This window comes from Podarcis liolepis (genome assembly GCF_965112155.1).
Source record: "Podarcis liolepis genome assembly, chromosome: Z".
NCBI lineage: Eukaryota > Metazoa > Chordata > Lepidosauria > Squamata > Lacertidae > Podarcis > Podarcis liolepis.
Window position 1 is genome coordinate 36915947 of NC_139570.1, and position 25015 is coordinate 36940961.

Below are 25015 nucleotides of genomic sequence, written 5' to 3' on the forward strand. Positions count from 1 at the left end.
GTCATGGGCTTTGAAGATGCTTGAACTCAGGACGCAAGGGAGAAACGTGCCAAGAGGAAGGCACACCTGGCAAATCCACACCGTGATCAACTCCCTCCTGGAAACCAATGTCCCCACTGTGGAAGGACGTGTGGATGCAGAATTGGCCTCCACAGTCACTTATGAACTCATTGTTAAAACAGTGCTTATGGAAGACAATCTTATTCGGCTATGAGTGATTGCCAAAGAAGAGAAAGAAGAAGAAGAAGAATGTTCAAGTGGGAAAAGTAAGTGCCAATCAAACTGGGATGGACCAAGATCAGTGCTGTACAGTGCCAGTGCCAACACAGATTTGAAGCAGCACTGTTATGTCACCAAATTATGTCACAGATAGTGATGGACTTATCTGGTACTTTTTGTTCTTCCACCTTCTAATTTTTCCAATCTTAGATTAAGTTCTCAACATTTCTGCAGTAATGTGAAATTTAAGGAAAAAATTATCATGAAAAATCACCAGCATTTTAGTGCTAATTTCCCCCGATAAACATAAATGTTGCATGCAGTTTTGACTAATGAACACATTTGTTCAAGCAATTTCCTCCTAAAATAATGCATTCATCTATGTTGTTTTCCCAAGTATCATCATTTGTATGCAGTTTTCCCTAATGTATGCATTTTAGTAAAACATTGATTGGCTGGAGAGCTGAATCTCAAAATTCAAAGAAGTGAGAATTCCAAAGGACAGCAGTGTATTGGTTTGCGTATTAGTTTGAGAAGTGTGCGTTAGGTAGCTTCTCACTAAAATGAAAAGAAAACTGAATTTCTCCCCAACCCTAGACACATTATGAGTGCAAATTACATAGTTTCCCATTGAAGTTAATATTTTCCAACAAAACACAATTTATCCCCCATCACCAGTTAAACCACACAATTCATCTTTCTCTCCCACCCCACATATTCATAGAGAGTCATGCTTCCCCCCCCCCACTTTACTTACTTCCCTTCCATGACTCACCTAAGTGCAAAAGGTTTGCCCAGCTCACTGACTCAGTCCTTGGTTTCCTTCTGCTGAGCACCTGCTACTTTCCAACAAAATAAGGCACTGCACGTAACAGGGAAAGAAAGCAATACTTTTAGACAGTAGCACTGGGATCTTTGCAGGCTTGTTAATATTCAGCAGACATATCGCCAAAACGTCAGGCCAGAGTTTAAAATATAGCACTGCAAACGGGCAATTCTTCAGATTCTGCTGCTAATTGTGATGCCCCCCCCCCACTTTCTCTTTCTTTAAGGGCAAAGAGCAACCTTTATGTTCTGGACTAATGTAGCCAAGTTTCCTCTTATATAAAAAAAGAAAAAGAAACACAGTTTTCTGATGAGAATGCATTGCTGATGGCTGCTGCTTTAGGCTACGTTTGCAAGCATGTGAATGTTTGGCATCATATAAAACAGCCCCTTTCTGTGTCCATCTCCCTCCAGATCTATCTAGCATGCCATTTAGTCCATATTATTTATGATATTTATACCCTGGCCTAGAAGTTTAAAGCGGCATACATAGTTCTTACTCTCCCAATTTTATCCTCACAACAAACCTGCAAGGTAGGTTAGGCTGAGAGACAGTATCTGCCCCAAAGTTACCCAGTGAGCTTCACAAGATCGACTCAGGATAACACAATGGATCTGATGTAGTGGAAGGAACATAGCTCAATGAACAGCTTTGCATGCAAAAAGATCCCAGCTTCATATCCTCCTATGATCTCCAGGTAGGGCTGGGAATGTCCCCTGCCTGAAACTCTGGAGAACTAATGCCAGTGTGTGTAGATAATATTAAGCTACGTGGACCAACAGTCTCCTATGTCCCCCCCCCCCACTTTGCTACTGTTTTGAAAAAGGACTGTAACTTCATGATACAGCATATGTGTTACAATAAAAAGATCCCAATCTCCAAGAGTGCTGTAGAGAGGGCTGTAAAAGATTCTGTCCTGTCTCCTGCCCAATACATGCAGACAGAGGCTCTTATGTGGAAGAAAGATATTTATTCAAGCAAGTAAAGGTAAAAGGTAAAGGACCCCTGGATGGTTAAGTGCAGTCAAAGGCGACTCTGGGGTTGCAGCACTCATCTCGCTTTCAGGCCGAGGAAGCCGGTGTTTGTCCATCATGTGGCCAGCATGACTAAACTGCTTTTGGCACAACAGGACACCGTGACGAGTGCCAGAGCGCAAGAAAATGCCGTTTACTTTCCCGCTGCAGCGGTACCTATTTTTCTACTTGCACTGGCATGCTTTCGAACTGCTAGGTTGGCAAGAGCTGGGACAGAGCAACGCGAGCTCACCCCATTGTGGGGATTCGAACCGTCTCAATTCAGGAGCAGGGCCACAAGTTCAGAACTGGACAGAAGCAAGAAAGATGTTCCAACAAATTTCCTGGATGAGGCATGGCACACCCACTTGCAAGACTCTCTCTCCTTGTGGGCATGTTGTGATTGCAAGTGAACACTCTATTGGGGTGGGTGGGTCTGCTCCCACCTGCGAAAGTGGGGCCTGGCTCTAGGTGACATTGTGCCCTCCTGCTCAGTCACTGCTGCTGCCTCTTGCTCCGCCTCCTCCCCTCAGCTTAGCAAAACTCTCACAGACGCCACTGAGACTTTTCACTCTGCAGAAAGGTCAGAGGGAAGAGATGACATCCCTGCTACCAAAGTGACTGAAATTGGGGTGGAAAGGGGATATCCCCTGCTCCAAGACAGGTTCCCCCCGATTCCTGTGTGAAACCCTCTGCAAGACCACTGTTAGTGCTGTAGGGAGGATTGACTGGGTTGCTATAAGGGGAAGGGCCATAGTTCTGTGGTAGAGAACGTGCTCTGCATTCAAAATGTTCCTTGTCCAATCCCCAGCATCTCCAGGTAGGACTGGGAAAGACTCCTGCCTGAAACCCCCGGAGAGTCACTGCCCGTCAAAAGAATACCGAGCTAGAAAGACCAATAGTATGAGACAGCTTTGTATAGTTATGTCACATACTTTCTGACAGATGCTGCAAACTGGATCTTTAGGACCTTCTGTTGCATAGGCCCAAAATTTGCACTTTTTGATTGGGGGTTTCCTCCTCAACACTCTGTCTTCTGCTAGTAAATGACCTTTGTGGGTGGCACTGCAAAATTCCAGATCAAAATGAGGGCAGATCTTTCACCGAGCACAGCTCCCTGTGCAAATTGCTGCACTCTTCATGTCACTTCCTCTTTTTAAAAAATCCAACTGCAAAGCACAGGGGTACACTATCTGCCACTTTTAAAGTGTTAAATGGACTTTCTTGTAGCATTTTAGTATCTCACAGTTTGCAACCACTGCATTTTTTTAAAATAAAAAAGCCTACAACAAACATCCATACATAGAACAACGAGAAGAATCATAGCTCTTTAAAGATGATCTCTTTGGGATGATAGGAGGGATGGAGAGCCCCAGGCCCCACTAACTGGTCCTTGGAGCGAGCCCATCCTAGGTCACAGGATGACCTAGACCTCTTCTCCCTAGACCACAGCCTTCACCAGCCCTGCTTTGCATCCTCCTTTTGTCCAGCTGGAATATGTCTTTGAACTGTGATGATGCCCGTTGCTTACCTGTGTGGAGAGTTGTGTCTGTGTGACTCTCAGTGTATATAAACCTCTGGCTTTTGTGTGACTGAACTCTCTCATAGGGTGCTAGATTTCCCCCTCTAAATTATTGGGTCCTGGGGCTTAGCCACAGCTTTTATAATTAAGGTGAACTGACAGGCTGAGCTTGTTTTAAAGCCTGACAGAGGGACAGAGGGAGATGATGGCCCTGCCATTAACCCATCGCAAAAGCCATCTAGATAAAAGACCCTACCTAACAGGGAGCTTGGGACGCGGGTGGTGCTGTGGGTTAAACCACAGAGCCTAGGACTTGCTGATCAGAAGGTCGGCAGTTCGAATCCCTGCGACGGGGTGAGCTCCCGTTGCTCGGTCCCAGGTCCTGCCCACCTAGCAGTTCGAAAGCATGAAGTGCAAGTAGATAAATAGGTACCACTCGGGCGGGAAGGTAAACAGCGTTTCCATGTGCTGCTTTGGTTCACCAGAAGCGGCTTAGTCATGCTGGCCACATGACCCGGAAGCTGTATGCTGGCTCCCTCGGCCAATAAAGCTGATGAGCGCCGCAACCCCAGAGTCATCCGCAACTGGACCTAACAGTCAGGGGTCCCTTTACCTTTATCAGGGAGGTTGCCAGGGCAATGTGGGTGTCACACAGAAAACTATTTGTCCTTTTACACAAAGGTTTTTGGCAAGGTGAGAGCAAGGAGGAAAAAACTGGGCAGAATTCCATGGCCAGAGGAGGCTGCGACGAGAGATGAGGGCCATGACTCGCCGAGAGGAACAATACAAAAACTTGGGGTGTAATGTTCTACACCCCCTCCACTGAAGGTGTAAATATGTATGCATAAGCCATATTTCTAATACACGGCAGACTTCGCTGTGTCTTGATTTTGCAACAGAAACACAAGCCTGGGTGAATACCTGGACCCCCCTGAAATTATGCTACCTCTCGGTAGAGATTGGGGATGGCATGAAACAGTATTATTCCAAGGATGTCATCATGCTGCATTTTGCATGTCCACCAACAAGTGGTGCTGTGAACGACAGCATGGTGGCAAACTAGGCTTTCAGAGCTGTTGGGCCATCACAGCAGCACCAGAGGGAGAGGGTGAGAAGGTGGGAACTGCAGGGCCAAACCAAGAAGGATTGAACCCACTGCTCATCAGCTGATAGGAGGGTGTTTCAACCCTGCTTTCTTTGGGGATCCACTTCCCTCTTCCATCAGCTCATGTCAGCCACTCATGGGGTGTGTCACCTGATTGACAGGCAGACATGGTTTCAGAATTAATTGCCTCCTGGGCCAAACTGGACCTCCCTCCAGGCTAATATTGGCATGGGTGTCAGATATTCCTCATTCCTGTGCAACCCAATGACCAGAAACAAATATTAGCAAGAACACATTTTACAGTCACACATTCCCTGGTTCTTTGGTAACATTCAATGGACAGAACAAACTTCCAGGGTTGTGACTTTTGCAACCTTGTGTTAGCTGCAATGGAAGAAGGGTGCAAAATTTCAAATCATATACTGGAGTGACTTCTGTTTTCTGTAGTGTAGTGTTTTCTGTAGTAATCATTTTTGGCAGGGGTGGCGGCAGAATATTATTGCCAAACAAACAAATCTGCTACAAAGAGCAAGGGGACACCAGCCTCTTCTCTCCCTCCTGTACAGTTAATGGCTAATTAAATCTGCTGTGGGGATAATGCAGGGAAGAATATGATGTGGAACCTTCTTATGGGGAGTGGGATATTGATTGCAAAGAATCAATGTCATTATTAGAGCGCAACTTAAGCATCAGTCTTTGAAGAACTCTACAAGTTTCTTATCTTTTACCCTCTTTTCCACTGCCAGGGCTTTAATAGCTTTAGCCTTGTAAACTAGCAAGTTCAGATATTTACCTATTCTTAATACAGATTTTGTTTTTAATGACTGTGTTAAGTAAAGATAGGCTGTCACTTGCAGCTAGGAAAAAACATGTCTTCCAAATTGCATCCTTTTTTTGGGGGGGGTGTCATAGTTTAATGAGACGGGTTCCTCTTTTGGTTCCTCTTTTGCAGTAAATAATGGATTGCTAATGGGCTTAGAAAGTCTTTGTAGTCCTGTACAGGGTGAAGGCAAAAGCTTTGCAATTTTCTAGTTACTCTGGGATGTGGAAACTAAGGCCAAGCGTCTCTGAAACACTTTGTAAAACTACTTTTATGTAATCAATAGAGTATTTTGAACATGTCCTTGTACATAAATGTTTACACATGCAGTGGCGTAGTGTGGGTTGTCAGCACCCGGGGCAAGGCAAGTAATTTGCGCCCCCTAACCCGTGGATTTGCGACCCCTAACCCTAACCCTCAGATGTTGCGCCCGGTGCGGCCGGCCCCCCCTGCACCCCCCACGCTACGCCACTGTACACATGTTGACTTTCTTGGTGTTGGTTATTTCTCCCGTCTCCCCACCTTTAGGTTAACACAGGGGTCAGCAAACTTTTTCAGCTGGGGGCCGGTCCACTGTCCCTCAGACCTTGTGGGGGGCCGGACTATATTTTGGGAGGGAAATGGACGAATTCCTATACCCCACAAATAACCCAGAGATACGTTTTAAATAAAAGCACACATTCTACTCATGTCAAAACACGCTGATTACTGAACCGTCTGTGGGCGGGATTGAGAAGGCTATTTGGGCCGAATCCAGCCCCCAGGCCTTAGTTTGCCTACCCATGGGTTAACAGCATAAAAACACCAGGGGGCTATAAGAACATAGAAGAGTCCTGTTGCATCTGGAAGCAGGAGATGTGTGCAAGGAACAGCACTCCCCACTCCTGTGTTTGCTAGAAACAGTTATTCAAAGGCGAGCTACCTCCAGTTGTGGAGATACCTATCACGACTAATAGTTACTGGTAGCCTGATCCTCCATGAATTTGTTTAATTCTGCTTTGCAGCCATCTGCATCACTCACCATCACTACCTCTTTTGGGAGCAATTCCATGCACTATTTGACTAAGTATTTTCTTTAGTCTGTCCTGAATTGTCCAGCATTCAGCTTTATGGGATGGTCCCACTGGGTTCTAGTATTCCAAGGAGGAATAAATATTCTCTCTCTCCTTTTTCTATGCCATGCATTAATTTTATACACATATATCATGTTACCTCTTACTCACCTTATCTCTAAACTAAAAAGCCACAAATGCTGTAACCTTACCTCTTAGGGGAGTTGTTCAATCCCCTGGGTCATTTTGATTGCCTTTTTTTCCTGAGCCTTTCTAGATACCATATGCAACTTAGCTGTATATGGTATCTAGATTTTTAATTTAAATAGAATTCTGTTTAGTACAGCAAGAGAGCACCAGAAAGTTGACAAGCCAAAGCCTGCATACTTTCACGCCTAGTCCTAATCATGTGTAGAAGCATATCAATTAGTGACTAGGGATGGAAGAGGAATTTGGTATGATTTGCTTTTAATGTGAACCCACCTAATTCATACTTCCCAGAATTATACAAAAACCAAAACACAACTATCCTTCAAATTTTGCACTTCTACTCTTCCTCTTCCAGTGCCACTTTCCAACAGGAATATGTGTACAAAACTATATATGTCAGGAAAGCTTGCATAAAAATGTATTACATATTAGTGGAAATAAAAATGCATTTGCAAAAACTGTTTGCAAAAATGTGTTTATTGGGCACAACTAAAAGCAAACATGTATGCATTAGGAGAAATAGATACTAAAATGCTGACAGATTCTTAGGAGGACTTTAAAAGAATAGCAAACTGATGCAGAAATGTAACAATTTGAACTTAAGATAGGAAAAATAAGAACTAAGAGAAACCAAAATTGACATACCCCCATCTCTATCTCAGACATCATTAGGCATCATAGCAGTGCTAATTCAAACCAGTGTTGTTCAGACCCTTCAAGTGTCCCTATTTTCCAAGGACGTCCCTGCTTTAGAGTAGCCGTCCTGATTTCTGATTTAATCCCGGAATGTCCCACTTTTCCTTAGGATGTCCCTATTTCCACTGGAGAAATGTTGGAGGGTATGGAGTTTTCCAATGCCCAAACCGTCAGAAGGCAATCCTGTATAGTGAAGGTTTTTTTAAAAACGTTTAATTTTTTTATGTTTTTATATATGTTGGAAGCTGCCCAGAGTGGCTGGGCAAACCCAGTAAGATGTGTGGGGTATAAACAGTAAAATTATAGAATGGGGCATCCTGATTTTCACTGGATAAATGTGGGAGGGTATGGTTGCTTGGTGTGGTACTGCCCTTGGTCCATCCCAGTCTGGCAATTCCTTTTCCCACTTGAACATGGCTGCTGCATGACAATAAATAGGAAGACCATAGAAGTACAAGATCAGAGTGACTCCCACTCTCTTCACCATGGTGCTTTCCTGTATATGCCACCACAAAGTTGGTGGTGCTGCAGGCCTTACCAAGGTCACTTTGCCCAGAATGCCATGCTCTGAGGAAGGACCCCATGTTCCTCAGAATGAGACAGGCGAGAGAGAGCAGAAAGCAGCAGCAGCAGCAGCAACAGTGGCAGGCAATGATTTCTACTTCACTTCATGTGAAAAATGGCTTGTACAGTGGTACCTCGGGTTAAGAACTTAATTTGTTCTGGAGGTCCTTTCTTAACCTGAAACTGTTCTTAACCTGAGGTACCACTTTAGCTAATGGGGCCTCCCGCTGCCGCCGTGCGATTTCTGTTCTCATCCTGAGGTAAAGTTCTTAATCTGAGGTACTATTTCTGGGTTAGCGGAGTCTGTAACCTGAAGTGTCTCTGAGGTACCACTGTACTGGTCCTCAGGACCATCCTGTCATGCACTCCAACTAACACCTCAGGTCCCACTTTATGCCCTTCTACCTTGACAAGTGGCCAAAAAAGGCAGCACCTTTTCTGTTGTGGCACCAGTGTGCTAGAATGTCCTCCACAGAAAGGCCTGCTTGGCCTCATTACAATAAATGTTTCGACCACTTGTTGACAAAGTGCCTATTTCAGAAGCTTATTGCTAGTGAGCCTTCCTATATTTCTAACCTATTTGTAATTTGTAAGGTTTGCATCATGGTTTGCTGGTTGTTTAAATTTGAGCGGTTATTGTTTGTTTCAGAGTGTTATTGGCGTTTGTTTTTAAGATTGATTTTATTTTATTTTTTTTTTGTTTCCGAACTGGGCTTCATTCGGGTTTTTTCTTTTTTAGAAAGCTGAGATGTATTTTTAGAAACTAACATTATTTCAGTAATCCTTAGAAGGATACACTAATAATTTATTATCTCCAAGTTGCAAATGGGGACCTGAAGTTATGATTTCTTCAAGGCCACCCGGAACATAGGAACCTGCCTTATACCATGTCAGACTGACTGTCCATCTAATGTAATATTGTCTTTTCTAATGACTTCACATTTTTTTTCCTGCATCGTGATTTTTGCTGGCACCTGCTCTTATTATTTGCTGCCTCTTACAGGAGGAAGGGGAGAGCAGAGTTAGCAAAGGCTGCAGGAATCAAGAGAAGCATTGATTGGCTGATTGAAAAACATTGGCACGCACATCATGATTCATTATACAGTACAGTGGACACTTGGGTTGTGAATGTGATCCATGCGGGATGCACGTTCGCAACCCGCAGCATTCACAACCCATGTCTGCGCACACACGGGTTGCGATTTGGCGCTTCTGTGCATGCGCAAAGCGTGATTCAGCACTTCTGCACATGCGCGACCGCTGAAACCCAGAAGTAACCCGTTCCGGTACTTCCGGGTTTCGGCAGTCCATAACCAAAAAAATGCAACCTGAAGCATCTGTAACCCAAGGTATGACTGTATATTGCCAGGCCAAAAAATATGAAACCAATATCATGAGGACTTCAAACTGGTTTGGGATAATAGGTCGATATATTGCCCAGTTCCCAGTTCTAGCCACTGAGCTGTATCAGCCTCCCAAAATCTGTTGAGTTTTTGTGCCAGTTGCCATTCAGATGAAGGACATCCCAGTTTACCACTATTGCTGCATCACCCCTTCCTTTGCTATAGTAAAACCTTGGCTTTCAGTTTTAAATAAGGAGTGAAAATTTGTTAATCTCTTGTAATTTCCTCCCCTTTATGTGTGTGTGTGTTTGTGCATTTCACACCATCTGATCACTCTCTCTTCTAAGTGCCATCTGTGGGAGGCTCCGTTGTTCTTTTATTGTTTTCAGCTGTTGCCATTTTCAGATTCTTGTCCAGTTGGTGCTCCCCCCACCCCGAGATATATATATATATATATATATATATATATATATATATATATATATGAGAGATGACATAAAGTTATGGACATTATTATAAAATGGAATTTTGAAATGTGAGGTGTAGCAAGGTTCATGTATGATTATTATGGGTTTTATTTTCATCCAAATTAAAATGAAGCTCCGTTTCCAAGAGATAGATAAAATCTGGATCTTGCAAGGGGAGCAGTTGCTAGTTTATTAAATTTGGATCTCATCATCTGTTTAGGGCAGCCTTCCAAGAAAAATAAGTAGGAATTGATCAGTGCAGGTTATATCTACATATATTTTTAATTTTGCTCTTATTTTAAAAGGCAATACCTACTTCTTAGAGTGTAATACTGTATTTGAGGAAAATACTGAGTTGTGGGCATGAGAGTGAAAATTACTTCCTCTCAATTTAAGGAAAGCAAAGTTTTCAGTATTTTAAAAGATAGAAGAAAAGGGTTGAGCATAGATTAGATACTGAGATCTGGAAAGTATATTGTAACATAGAAAATTAAAAGATTTTATTGGACATTTGTGGAAAGGTATGGTAGTGAAGAAGAGTGAGGGGAAAAGGAAGTTTATATAATATATAGATCAAATGTTTCCTCTAGAAGTTCATCATTGGTTCTTCAACAAAAGACAGGGCTTGTCCCCACTTCCACTTGTCCAGTGTCTAGAAAGCATGTGTCCAAGCAGTTTTCCATTTGACCAACACTTTCTACACATGTTCAAGTGGTTTTCAAGGGAAAACCTGCTCTTTGGTGCTAAATCAGAGGAAATGGGAATCCAGAGAAAACCAGAATTACCATTAGCTCTGATTGAGTGCTAATGAGCGGTTTTCCCTGGGTGAATGCAGCAGGACAAGAGGAAGTGCGAATAAGCCTGTAAAAAATTGCCTTATGCCCAAGTCAGACTATTTTTCCAACTAGACTGGTTCCCACACATTTGTAGGCTATGGCTTGTCTTGCCAAAGTGTGGCTCATGTGAACATCTGAATCCAGCCCAGCATACTAATCATGGTTTGCTTTCTGGCAAAAAAACACAAAGCCAAGCAATGGTTTGTTGTTAGCTTACTAATCAAGGTTTTTTTTAAAAAAAACTATGCTTTGGCAATATGTTAGAACCCAACAGCCATGATTAAATATGTTTTGTTTGGCCACCTCATCCGAGATATTCATGAAGCTACAGAGGCACAACTGAAGAGTGGCTGAAAGTTGAAATCACTAGCATTTCCTGTTAGCAATTGCAGCTGCAGAGCTTGGGACACTTTGGATTAAATCATATAAAGCAAGACCCAGCAATCTTGTTCGTATTGGACTCAGTAGCGATATAAGTCCAAGAGCTCATTACATAACAAGCTGAATGCCTACAAGTTATGCAGTGTGTGTAGCTGTTGTTTATGCGCCCCCCGCCAAGTAATTTGGTAAAATAAACATGTCATTGAAGCCATTCCCACTCCCATTCATTGGCTGCTGTTTGCGGGGATGGGAGGAAATACAATAACATCACATCACATTTCTTTTAAGAAAATACTACCTGACAGCATGTGGAGGATGGATATATTGACTGCAGCCATCCACCAAGCCCCAGTAACATGCTATCTGTCCCTTTGAACCTATTTAAGGAGAGTTGCTTCACACCTGAGAACTAGTGGGTTATATTCAAGCCCTGCTCATACACGGAAATTAAGAAATCTAAGTTAGCCATAACCAGTAATGTCAATGGGTCTATTCGGACTAGAACCAGCACTGGTTATCACCCATAGGAATAATTTCCACCACTCCTTCTAATAGTGAACTTGGATGGCAAATGCCAGCAGCAGTACTGCTTAAGTTCAGCTACTGAGAAACAGTGTTTGCAGAGGTACAAAATATATATATAAGCAAACAAAGCTCAGGAGCAACCTCTCCCAACCAACTCTCCCAAAACAGCCCAATGAAGACTAAACCTTTTCAGTAGCCAAGGAATGTAGTACAGCAGCTGGAAAAGAAAAACAGAACATTAGCTCATCAGAACACATTCTCACTGGTTTCTCCAAAGCAGGGTGAAGTAATGTGTATTTTTAAATACCCGTTTCCTAAGTAACTCTTTAATAAGACACACACAATTACCATTCTTTAAATAATATTAGTGATTGTTATCCTAATATAAAATGGACGGGGGGAGAGAGAATGGAATGCCCTGCTTGGCAGAATGGTTGACTGGGGGAGGGCCTTGAACACAAGCACATTTGCCAGAAGAATGCACTACAACATTTAGTTGCAAGTACCATTTTGTCATGTTCTGCGCAAGTACCACTTGAAACTTGCTCCAGCAAAGGCTGGAAACAGACTGAGGCTTTTTAAGCCTGTCTCCAGATGACCTCCACTGGGCTCCATCCCGTTGCAGAGTCTTCATGCGTCAACCCTCAGGCCTGAAGATAAGCATGCCTCTTCTGATCCATAGCCTCCCTTCCTGGTGAACTCCAGGACCAGTCATGTCAGTGAGAGGCATCTGGCTCCTTAGGCTCAGGCAGAAAGTGACTGCAAGGGTCTGGGTTCTGGCCCTATAGGACTTGGTGATCTGGGATGTTCCTCTGAAGGATCCTGTCCAACAGCCTAAAGTGCAGTGGTCTCTTTATCTCCAGCAGTCAGCTCAGTCCTGAACCAGAGGCAGATCCTGATCTGTTGCATCTGCAGCTTCTGGTTCTGAGTCTGGATCCCTGCTGGATTCAAGAGTCATGGCACATTTTTAGTATTTTCCTTTTAATTCAAATAGAAAAATCTCTGTTAAAACTTAAATGACAACACTATAAAGTTAGTAGGGTTTCAAAGCCAAATCAGTTTCTAGTTAGTTTTATGATCTCAAATATTATTTAAAGGTTGGTAATGTGACTGGCTCACTAGTTACTTAGGAAACAGACATTTTTGAAAAATACAGAACACTTCAGGTTGCTGTGGGGTAGCCAGTAAAAATGTGTTCTGATGAGCTAATGCTCCTAACTTATACAAGACTGGATGAACACTTTGCTACTTTGCTACTTGGTGCCTTGCTAGAGAGGAGGCGGAGGGTGAGTAGTTTTCTGGGCAAGCTCCAAGAAGATATTCAGCTACAGGCTGAAATTAAGCTCAACATTTGATATGCTAAGATAAACAGTATTTAACACTCCAGGTCAGATGTGGTGTTAGGGAGAAGTGCTAAAGGGAGTAGGGTGGGGGAGACTGTAGAAGTCTTTGCATGCTTCTAGTTTTGCTACCCATGCAGTCTGTGAAGCACACTGATGTCTCAGGATCAGTTACTTTAGACACTCCAACAATGCCCACTTTTAGGAATGGAGGGCCTTAGCTTAGTAGTAGAGCGCATGCTCTATATGCAGAAGCCAGTCAAGTTTTGTTTACCCAGATATGTAGAATGCTGGCGGGTATTTTTATCTGCTTTTAGTTTATCACTGATCTTTTTAAAAATGTCTTAATAGTTGCTTTTAATAGTTTTTACCAATCTTTTTATTGTTCTAATCTTTTTGTAAACCACTTTGAGTTTTTAAACAATCAAGCAACATATACATTTTATGAAATAAGTAAATGTGTGTCTGAGTGAAGAATGCATTGAGATACACTGAACCCAGAACTCACAAAGATAGGTTAGCCTCAGTGCTATGGTAACTCCAGGATAGACTACTGCAATGTGTTCTACATGGGGCTGTCTTTGAAAATGGATTGGAAGCCATAGTTGATTCAGAATAAGACGGGTAGATGAATAACTGTGGCCAGAAGTTGTGGTGATATTAAACTGGTCTTAAACAAATAAGCAACCCCTCTCCCTCTACAAGCATCCTACTTGATAATTTTCTAGTCCCTAGTAAACATTATTTTCCCCATCAGGCAAATGCAGCACCTGAAAGCAGTAGGCCATGAGGCTTGCTTGCATATTGTATTTCAGAGTGCATGTGCCAAGAGGTGTAAGCACAGATGCTCTCTTTAGTTCGGTGACCAGTTACTCTGTGTGCATCCTGCATTATGAGGATCCACACACAGGAATGTTTGCTTAGGCCTCCAAGAATTACAAGCATCCATCTTGTAGCTTCTGACCCACTCTGCCTTGAGATATGACAATCAAAACAAGCCATACAAATGCACTGAGATGTTGCTTGAGGCTCAGGTGGCTTCAGTAGTGAGGAGTGCCTTCCATCAGCTTTGGCTGGTGGTATAGCTATACCTCTATCTGGACAAGGATAGCCTAACCTTTGTTGTCTATGGTCTGGTAACATCTAAGTTAGATTACTGCAACACATTATACACAGGGCTGCCTCTGAAAATGATTCAGAAATGTCAGCTGGTGCAGAATTTGGCCAGGTTGCTCAATGTGGCATGATGGTTTAAGCATATTGCATCAGTCCTGGTCCAACTGCACTGACTGCCAATTAGCTTCTGAGCCCAATTCAAAGAGCTGGTTTTGACCTACAAAGTTTTAAATGGCTCAGTGTCACAGTACCTCAAGGACTGCACGATACCTCTCCCCATGTAAACTGACCTGGACTCTGCAATCATTCTCTGAGGTATTTCTTTGTGTGCCTCCTCCAGGAGAAGTCTGGAGGGTGGCAACACAAGAGCAGGCCTATTTGGCAGTGGCTCCCCATTAGTAGAATGCTCTCTCCTGGGAGGTCCATCTGGTGCCTTCATTATACAACTTTAGGCGTCAGATGAAAATGCTCTTCTTCAACCAGGTCTTTGGTTGATTAAGCCTTTTAAATGTGCTTGTGGGAAGGGGGTATTGTTTTGTTTTAACTATTTGTTTTGTGTTTTTACTCTGTATTTTTACCATGTGAACTGCCCTGAAATATCCGGATGAAGGATGATATATAAATTTAATTAATAATAAGAATACCAGGCTGCTGGGCCTCATCATCCACTCATGCACAAGAAGAACACTGGTATTTTCAGCTGTGAAATTTTGGGTATGCTAATGAGCTGTGGTGTATCAGAATACAAAGAGGTTAGCACCATCCCCATTCCGTTTTTTATACACTACCTACTGGTTCCTGTTTTGTAGTAGCTGAATTTCTGCAAACAGTGTAGGCTAGACACACAATCGATATGAGAAAAGATAAATCGCTACAACTGGCTGCGAATTCTACTGTCACTAACAGGACAATGAAAAATGCTTGCTACTTGAATACACTACATCGTGATCCTTAAATCTTTCGACAGACGAGACATCAATATCAAATGCTAAATAATCTCTAGATAGTAAAAAATAATTCCCCACACCCCACCACCACCCATGGAAGATGGATGCAGCCTTTCTATTTCTTTAATCATTCCATGCTGAAGAGGGGAATTAGCTCTAAGAATCCAAGTTCAAGGTGATCAGATGCCAACATACTTTTTCTCATGGTTAAAACTACTGCATATATATTTCAACCAATTAAAGGGAGTATACAGTGCAGTCCAAATTCTGCTTTTCAGGTGTATCATCAGCATCACACCTATTCCAGTAAACTGAAAGATGTCTGTGATACAGCAACAGTAAAGTAAACAAAAACTTGGTTCTTACTTTCCCTCTGGGGGTCAATGCATCTTCCTGAATGGGACACTAATGCCATAGATAGGCAGTCTCAGCTTGTGAAATAGTTTTGACATTTTCCAAGAATTCCTAACTAGGCAGAGTAACACCCAACATGTCCCAATTGTCAGGACCCCTTTTATTAACTGCAAGACACAGGGGTGAGGAACCTACAGCTCTCCAAACATTGTTGGACTGCAGCTGCCATCCTCCTTGACCACTGACCATGCGGGCAGGAATTATGGGAGTTGGAGAACCACATCTGGAGGTCAACATGTTTCCCATTTCTGTTTGACAGCAGCCAGCTGGGACCATAAGTGGTTTGTGGCCTAGCCTAAGCTAAGTTGAAGCAACACAATTTTTTGTTTGTTTCTATAAAGTAGGGAGATGACGTGGGGGAGAAGGACATAATATACTTCCTACCAGTAGTGTGTGGTCAGTGGACTAGGAAAATTAGAGTATTAAAGCTTGGCGCCTCCTTCCCAAAGTCCAGGAAGGTTCTACCCAGCTTAGGGAGGAAGTTGTGATGCTCCAGCGTGGTCCAAGAACTCTCCCGCCACCTTCCCAAAGCTCGCTCACTTGGCTTTGGGAAGGAGGCAGCAAGGCTCCAGCTTCCTATCAGAGGCCTGGGGCCTCCTTCCCAAAATCTGGGAAGCTTCTGCCAGGCTTAGGGAGGGAAGCGTGATGTCCACGCACGCAATGGCAGAACATCACAATGTCCCCCCCTCGCCCTCACAAGCTGGAGCATCTGGTCCTAACTGTTCCCCTATGAAAAGTTTCACTGAGCGCCACTGCTTTCTATACTTTATCATGTCTTCTCCCAAGGTGGACAGAATTGGGTGGAGAGCCACAGCCAGCTCTTCACTGATCCACATAGATGAAGGTTCAGTGAGGGACTAAGCTCCCCAGATGCAAATGAATAGAAGAGAGGAAGGGAAAGCTTGAGGTTACCTTATCATCTCTCTCCTAACTGGGGATAGGGAAGAAATGTGATTCAATCTGCATTTAAAGGTGAACCTGTCAAATTTGCACTTTTCAAAGCAATGAGTCCAGAGAGTGGCACTGCCTGCCATCTCCCCCATTCTCCTTAGACTCAGGATTGCCCTTGTAGAACACAGCAGGGAGAAGGATCAGGGCAAAACTACCTCTTTCATTGACTTCCTCTTTCATTGACTCTACCCCTGCCTGGCTATAGCTCAGTCTGAGGTTATTCTCCCTGCCTTCCACCCCGCCAGGCCCAATAGATACCAGTCACCAGTGACCCTGCCCCAGCCCTGTTTAAGTAAGCTGTATCAATGCTGGTCTTGGGAGGAGTATTCTGCAAATCTCCATGGCATCCTCTGGACAACTGGCAAGGAGTGCGTTCCCCAACACTTTTGACTGACTTGCAAGCTATGCCTTTTTCTGGAAACAAAGGACTTGGCCACTCTTAAGTGCTCAACTGATTGAAAAACAAACTTTTAGCCAGAGCTGGCCACATAGTTCACTGTTCCTTTAAAAAAAAAAAAAAAAAAGCTATCCACATGCTTCCCAGAAGCCTACCAGGAAGGCAAGAACCCTCCTCTTTCTTTTGTCCCCAGCATCAGGTGTTCTGAGGTACTGTTATGTACTGAAGTTCTCACCCTGGGCCAGCAGGGGGATATTGTAGATAGTTATGCAAATAAGGGATCAAAAGTGACGTTCAGTGATTGGATAGTTTTAGAAAATTGTTACAGTTACGTTGTACTGGAGCTCTATATAAGCATGCTGACTGAACCCTTCAGTTCCGTTCAGTTCTGGCCTGTGAATAAACAAGAGCTGATTGAAGAATCGCTGTGTTGTCTGATATGTTCACCCACAACTTAACAGGTACAATGTCTCTGATCATGGGGGCATAGCTGTCATGGCTAACAGCCACTGGCAGATCTAATCTCAGTGGAGGCTGATCTATTATGGGAAACCGGCACTGTCCCACCAGCCTCAGTCAGTCGTCAGCCAGACTCCAACTGCCTGCCCGCTTACAGTGGTACCTCAGGTTAAGAACTTAATTTGTTCTGGAGGTCTGTTCTTAACCTGAAACTGTTCTTAACCTGAAGCACCACTTTAGCTAATGGGGCCTTCTGCTGCCGCCGCGCAATTTCTGTTCTCATCCTGAAGCAAAGTTCTTAACCCGAGGTAATATTTCTGGGTTAGTGGAGTCTGTAACGTGAAGCATATGTAACCTGAGGTACCACTGTACTTACAATGAGTCCATGAAGTGGCACTGCCTGTCATTTGCTCTGGCTCCACCTACTATACGTCTTCCTGCTTTCTACCCCACCAGTCCCAGGTAGACCAGCCACCACTGCTTTCCCTACATGTACGTTGCTGTTAATGTTTTGCTCTTGCTCTGTCTTTCTTTCTACAGCTGAATCTAACCTACTTGTGTGACAGCTGCTTTTGAAAATATGCAGAAAAGAGAGTGAGAGAACCTCCCCCCCAAATTTTACAAAATGTAAATACGTATTTTTATATATTTTAAAAATAAAATGCATTGGCGCAGATTTTCAAATCAATTGCTATGTGAATGCAGAGAGAGAACATGATTCAGAGGCTCAGTTCAGTTTAAAGAAAGAAGCACATATGTCTTGGAGCAGGCAACAACATTTGGGCTGAAGGGAGAGAGAGAAAAGCAGAAGCATTAAAAAAAGATGTTGAGTGGACTGACTGCAGTTTGGATTTATATCCAAACCATCTGTGAATTTGGTTTCTCTCTCTCTCTCTCTTCTTCAAATGTCTTCACAACTCAGTTTTCAAGCAATTATTCAGAGTCTAAAATAACAATATATTCCTCTCATTTGGATCTACACCAGATTCTTCACTTGATCCCAAAGTCTTAAGAATTGTTTTTTTTAAAAAAACAACAACTGATGGTGCAGCTGATCATATTGCTTTTCAAAATGAATATGAAATAGAGCCAGCAGCCAATTATTTCTGCTGATAAAAAATGGACAAATATTTGGGGACAGAGTGTTACGTACATAAAAAAACAAAACAAGTATTTCTTGGAAATGTTTTTTTCCCTCTCTCTTCCCTTTGTATTTTTAACTCACACATTTTTCATGTAATTTAGTACTGTATGAGTGTTAAGGTGCTAGGCTGACAGCAATGCAGAATGAAGCCTTTTATTATGATGTTGAGCAAGCCCAGCTGCAGAAACTGGTCTTTCCTACATTAACTTAAACATGACCTAAAAAAGGATGATGGGGTTCAGGTTCATAGTGCTGAAATATGGGCCTCTTAATCCAAACATCATCAGATTCACTTACTTGTAAATATTTCTGTCATTTATTTAACCTCTCTCTCCCCTACATCTGAGTAGCTTTCACATTTTTAAACACAATGTGTGAAAGAGCAAGAATAAATGCTCACAGAAAGCATACAGTGAGGGCCAAGTAAGATGTGACCATTAAATGTGTCTTTGCATTTGACCTGCACTCTAAAAAAATGCAAATAGCAAATAGTGAAGGGGAAGCAGGGGTAATGATTATCAGGTTTGCACCCTTTCTTTTGAAATTGCTTATGAGGGATGCTCTTCCAATGCAAACAGTAGCTTCCCAAAAGTGATATCCCCCTTCCTTGCCTGATCCTGATACTTATCAACACCCACTCAAGAGGCTGCAGTTAATTTTTTTTTTAAGCACTGTACACATTACCGTATTTTTCGCTCTATAACACACACCCGACCATAACACACACGTAGTTTTTAGAGGAGGAAAATCCGTAGGCATGCCACCCGTAGGCATTTCCTCCATAACACGCACAGACATTTCCCCTTACTTTCTAGGAGGAAAAAAGTGAGTGTTATGGTGCAAAAAATACGGTAACTGCTATTTAACAGCACATATTCTCTATGGAAAATTGGCAGGAGCTATTTAACTCTTCCCCCTCCTGCTATTTTTCAAGCACTCCCCAAGTAGATTTTCCATTTACTCAGGGGTAGGCAATCTAAGGCCCGGGGGCTGGATCTGAACCACTTGCCTAATTAAGTCTTTATTATGTAGTTTTTCTTCCCAGCCCTTCCTCCAAGCTCACAATATAGATTCTACAACAGAATAAGATATAAAAATATACAAGAGGATAAACAAAAATATTAAACACAAATCAGCAAGAGTACATAACCAGCACCATCTTCTCCAGAGTTAGCATCAACTTAAGAACCCAAAGGATAAATAGATATGTTTTTAACTTAAGCCGGAGTTAATGTGGAAGTCAGCTGAATGTTACTCAAGAGGACGTTTCACAAATGAGGTGCTGCCACTAAGGATAACTTGTCCTGTGCCATAAGCCTGCCAGCAACACTGGCTGGTGGAACCCCAAGCAGGGTCCCTTCCAACTGACCATAGAACTCCCTCCAATTGACCATAGGACTCAGTATTGGGGAAGGGACTTCTTCAAGTACCTGGGTTCTACTAAGCCATTTAGAGCTTTATGCATTAAAATCAGCATATTAAAGTGGGTTTGCTAGCTCACTAGCAGCCAGTGCAATGCTTTCATAAGTGACTGTTGCTGGCAAACTGAGATGAAGTTCAGCATAATTGGAAGAAGCAATAGAGGCACTTCAGCCATACAATTCTTTAAGGAAATGGTGCTATATAAATAATAAAGTTTCTTATTCCTGGATGCAGCAGACAGTGCTACAGAACCAAAGAAACATAAGACTGCTTAATATATCCAAAGAATCAAAAGGTAATTTTCATTTCCCCCCCTTTGCTGAAAATACCAAATATCACATTAAGGTTGCTGTTAGTTTTTTAAAAATGATTTCCCTATAGCAACTTCACAAACACTTAAATGTGTTAGCCTTCTTCTCTAAAACAGATAGTACAAAGTTTAAATGCTCTTTTGACAGTTTTGACAATCCCAGAAGGTATTGTTATCATTTGCCATTGTGACTAAACGCTAACGTTCTGGAGGGATCATAACATAAATTAATTGAATGAATAACACACATTTTTAAATGGGGGGGGGGGAGCTGTCCTAACTGCATTGTTCGATTTTATACTTAATATAATAAAATACCTTTTATTTATTAAATTTACCTGAAGGCTGCTCCAGAATTTTCAGACTGCCAGAATATACGACAAATCAGTGCTAGTGCGTGCGGGGAAATTATGGGCCTTGCAGTGGAAATACAGGTTCAGCTTACTGCAGGATCTCCCTGTGCCTTGAATACAAAAAGGTTAAGTTAAGCAGTTACACATGTTAAGTGGTGTCCTGAAAATATGCATGAGCTTAGACTATTGTGACATAGGTCTTGGCAGATGCGAAACAGATTTAGAGAGTCAGCAAATACTGAATGCCTCTGCAATAATGTTCAAGAGATATTCAACTTATAATGAGCCCAGTAGAGCTAACGTCCCAATTTGGAGCCCTGAAGAGGATATGCAGCACCTGCCACTGTCTCACCATGTTTCATTAGCATTTTGGAGACCATTCTCTTGCCTAGAAAGATCCCTGTGCTTTTAATGGTGGCAGAAGCAGCAGAAATTCAACAGGAGCAGGTTTTTCCTAGCTTGCTGAATCTGATGTATTATGCAGATGGAAAAGCCAGGGGGATGGGGGGCAGAAAGTTGCCAACTAGATTAGTATTAAGTGCAGTGCCTCCCTTCTGATCAAAATCAACATTCAATCAGTACCAAAGCAATGCTTCTGTCATAACATAAGCTCTCCAAGAGAGTGCCTTGTTCCAGTATCATTTCCAGCTATAATATAACACTTCCAATCTCTGCCCCAACTTTTTGCTTTACAAAACAGAAGCTCTATTTTGAGTTGGGTTTTGTAGTATTTTAAACTCTGGGCCACAACTTCCTCCATTAAAAGTGTTCCCCCTCCCTTTGGGATCATCTGAACTAATGTGAACATTGAACTAATGCCTTATATTCAGAATCAAAACAATAGTACAGTATACTTTATTGTTGAGTGGGGGGGAATGCACATTTTAAAATTGTGGCCCTCCAGTTTTTGCTAGACTGTAGGTCCAGTAGTCCCTGATCACTGGCCATGCTGGCTGGGAGCTGGGAATCTATCTGGAGGACCACATATTCCCCACCATTGTAATCTAGATCTAGACCAATATTCTGATCACTACACTACACTACACTGGCTCTCTCCATGCATAATGGATCCTCTGCAATATAAAGAATATGTAATTAAGAACAAAAGCATCTGCATTCTGAACTTCCATTTTTATGTTCTCCAGCTGTTAATACTGGGAGTTCTAAGCAGTAGGGTGCCTTCTACTTGAATTCTCCAAGATTGGGTAATAGCTGTACTGTACTTTAAATTTGTTACTGCCTAAATGTTAAGTGTTTAGCAATGTAAATATAAGAGGGGAAATATAAGCACATAAAAGCCCCAAATTTACACACACTTAATGAAAAACAAAAACTCACTGCTTCCTTTTCTTGCAAGTTGAAGTGTGAGCAAACTTTATTTAACACATGTTTACAGCTATAGAGCATTTGAGGCGTTATAAGCCACCAGTTACCGGAGGCTTCAACCATGACAGAAACAGTCCCCAGTTCCTTCTGGCTGGCACTGAGCCTGCTGTCCTCTGTGGCCACAATCCCTGGGCCCGTAACCATTCTCAGGAGGTCCTACACATGAGTAGGAATCCAGTAGAGACACATGCCGGACTAGCATGTTCTCTCCCTCCTGGTCAGTCGTTCGGGAGATTCAAAAGCTTTCTCCAGTCTGAACATCACAGCGACTGATACCAAGAGGCACCAGCATACTTCAGGATCAGCAAAGTATAGGCAGTCAGTGTTCAGACTCAGTGGTGCAGCTTTTTGGCTAAACTACGTTTATTTACATATACACACTCAGAGCATCTTAGCTCAGCTCCTTCCTCTTCGGCATCAGACAGCAAAGAGAAAGAACAAAAGGACGAATGTCCTACATCACGGAAACACAGTAATATAAACATCCAGTCTCCATCACTTCCCACAATGTGGAATGAAAACATACACCGTCATGTGATATAAACAATCCCATGACTGCAACATGGGAAATGAATCCTAACATCCCTGTCCTAGATTACTATGTAAGAAAACGCATAGAAGTACCATAAAGAAGTATGAAATTGTGCACCAATTAAAGCCACAAAGTAGAACATTGTTGTTGTTGTTGTTGTTCCAAAGGCAGTTCCCATAACAAAATACAATAAAATACTATATGCTTAACTGCAGCTTTGTGGCTCTTATTGGTTGCATATATATGTGCACAAGTTGCAGCAAGTCCACTCCCCCTCTTTTCTTCCCAAGGTAAAAAGGCAGGGTATAAATAAATACATAATAATAATAATTTCAGTTTTATTTAACCATGGCTTACTGTTTTGTCAGTTAAACAAGTCAGCTTCATCAACTCAAGGTTTGACTTTGGCTTGTTTTGAAAATGAGCATAGCAAGTGTTAAACCAGTGGTTCTCAAACTTTTTCCCCTGGGCCACACTTTCTGGCTGGCTTCAGGAGCTGCTCACTGCCGTGATGCCCGGCATTTTTCCTCACTGGAAGTCCCCATATGATGTGTAATGTGCGCAACACATCGTATGGGGACTTCTGGAGAGGAAAAATGGTGGGCGCCATGGCAGTGGGCAGCAAGCAGCTCCTGAAGCCAACCAGAGCCAACTGCGCTACCAGGCTGGCTCTGGGCTGCTGAGGCTGCCACCGCCACTGCCGAAGGGAAACCGGGGACACCTGGCGGTACAGATCCCCTGCCCCCTGCCCCCTTTGTTCTGACTGATCGGGGGACGGTCGGCCGTTGCCCAGTTTTTTAAAAAACCTCTGCACATTTATGTTTCACATGGTGCGAAAGAAGGGCTTTGCACCTTGCCTGGCAGGGAAACCACGTGCCTTGCGCCCCCCCCCCCGAGCAACAGCTGCCTGCCTGTGACTCCCGAGCCTCTTCCAAACAAAGGGGGAAAGGGGCAGGAGATCGGGGAAGGCTTGGGAGTTACAGGCGGACAGCGCGCCGTTGCCCAGTGTATTTTTTAAAATTCTGCGCATTTATGTTTCACAGGGTGCAAAAGAAGGGCTTTGCACCTTTAAACAATATGCATGTGTGCTTGGGCCCAAAGTCTTTTGCCTCACCATCCCCACTACTGACTCCCTGTTGTTACTCACCTAAAAAAAAAAAAAAAAGGAGTCCCCGGATTCATTGAAAAAAATCTGGTAACCGTGGTTTGGCATCCCCATGCACATTTGCGTACACACGTAGACTGGGAACCTCTATGGCGCCCCTCTGGAGGCTTCACTCAAGGCAAAAAAGCCCGGCTAGCCCCACCCCCTAGCTATGGCACTGCAAAGAAGCCTTTCTCTTTTCTGATCTTTCATATTTGTCACTTTGAAATCTTTGTTCACAACAATATGTCATGGAGAACTGTAGAATAGACAATACTGTTCAATCCAGTGATTCTGGATTTCAACTAGGATTGTCCTCAGTATCACTTGATGCTCTCGCTCTCATTTTGAAAAAATATCTACCGTATCTATATTCTCCAAACCATTTTTTTTAAATATACCATACTATTCTACACTGAAATGTTTAAATGGACTTGAATCTTCACTCACTTGCCATCCCCTCCTGTCCTGGCACACCAATGCCACACGCTTTGAGAACCACTATGTTAAACCATGATCCCTAGTTTGTACAAAACAGGTAACAATGGTTATGTATAAAAAAGGTTAAAGTCCTCCTCCCAGCCACGCAGGAGAGGGAAGTGTGCAACCAGAAGGCTCACTGCAGCTCTTGCATAAACCATGGTTTATCATGAGTTGCAAATGTCTGCCATTCCGCAAAGTGATTCATGTTGAACTCACCAAAGAAAGCAGCCTGCAGTGTCTCTACCAACTCACCAAGTTTATCAGTGCAGAACCTGCAGGTCTGGTGCTGGTTAAACCAGTGCAAGCTCCACAATGGACCTTAGACAACACATAGACAAAGTTACAACACATAGACAAACCCTGAGTATCTATGAATTCTAAATGTGGGAAGCCTTACATCACAAGACAACAGATGGAGTAAAGACAGCCTGGTTCCCCAGGGCATTATGTAAAACAGACGATGAGTGTCAGCACTTTATTCCCACACAATGTTTTAAGTATTATGTGTAGAGCATAGAAGAAAAGGGAATAAAGCCATTCTCCAGGAAAATGGTCTAAAAATAAATACAGTGCAAAGAAGTTATGTGGACAAAATTAGCACATCCTAAGGATAGCTTTGTGTTTCTGCAGAATTTATAAGTGGAAAAACATGAGGAAAAATTGCTGGAGCACTCATATCTTCTCATTCTCTTGTTGAGAACATGAGACTGTGTGTGTTATGGCTGATTGAAAGAGCAGGAAAAGTTATTATAAAGTATGGTGGTGGGAGTGAACAATCATTACCTGAACTATCTGCTCAAAGGGATGTATTGAGGAAGTCATGAGTAGAATTGTGCTGTAAACCTACCAATGGAGCAGGGCCAGTGATTAGCGCAGAGCTCGTAAGAAATATGGTGTTAAAAGATTTCCAAAAACCACCCGTTCATAAGTGCACAAGGTAAACACACATACATAAGTATATAAACCACATGTCAGAAAAAGTACAGGTGAGCAATCCTGAAGCCATCTTGGCTCTCCTAAAGACTCTATGTTTCCTCT

The 25015-nt window shown here is 42.8% G+C and overlaps 2 long non-coding RNA genes across 2 annotated transcripts in view; both read right to left on the reverse strand.

Moving 5' to 3' along the window:
• LOC310698484 overlaps positions 1-25015 on the reverse strand; it is a 219114-nt gene that overhangs the window by 192508 nt on the left and 1591 nt on the right. The gene's annotated exons all lie outside the window — the stretch shown is intronic.
• Positions 998-24401, reverse strand: LOC310698480. Its single transcript, XR_014521552.1, has 4 exons — positions 24230-24401; positions 20418-20542; positions 6770-6865; positions 998-1081 (listed from the first exon to the last, which is right to left on the reverse strand). It is a non-coding gene; the product is annotated as an uncharacterized lncRNA (long non-coding RNA).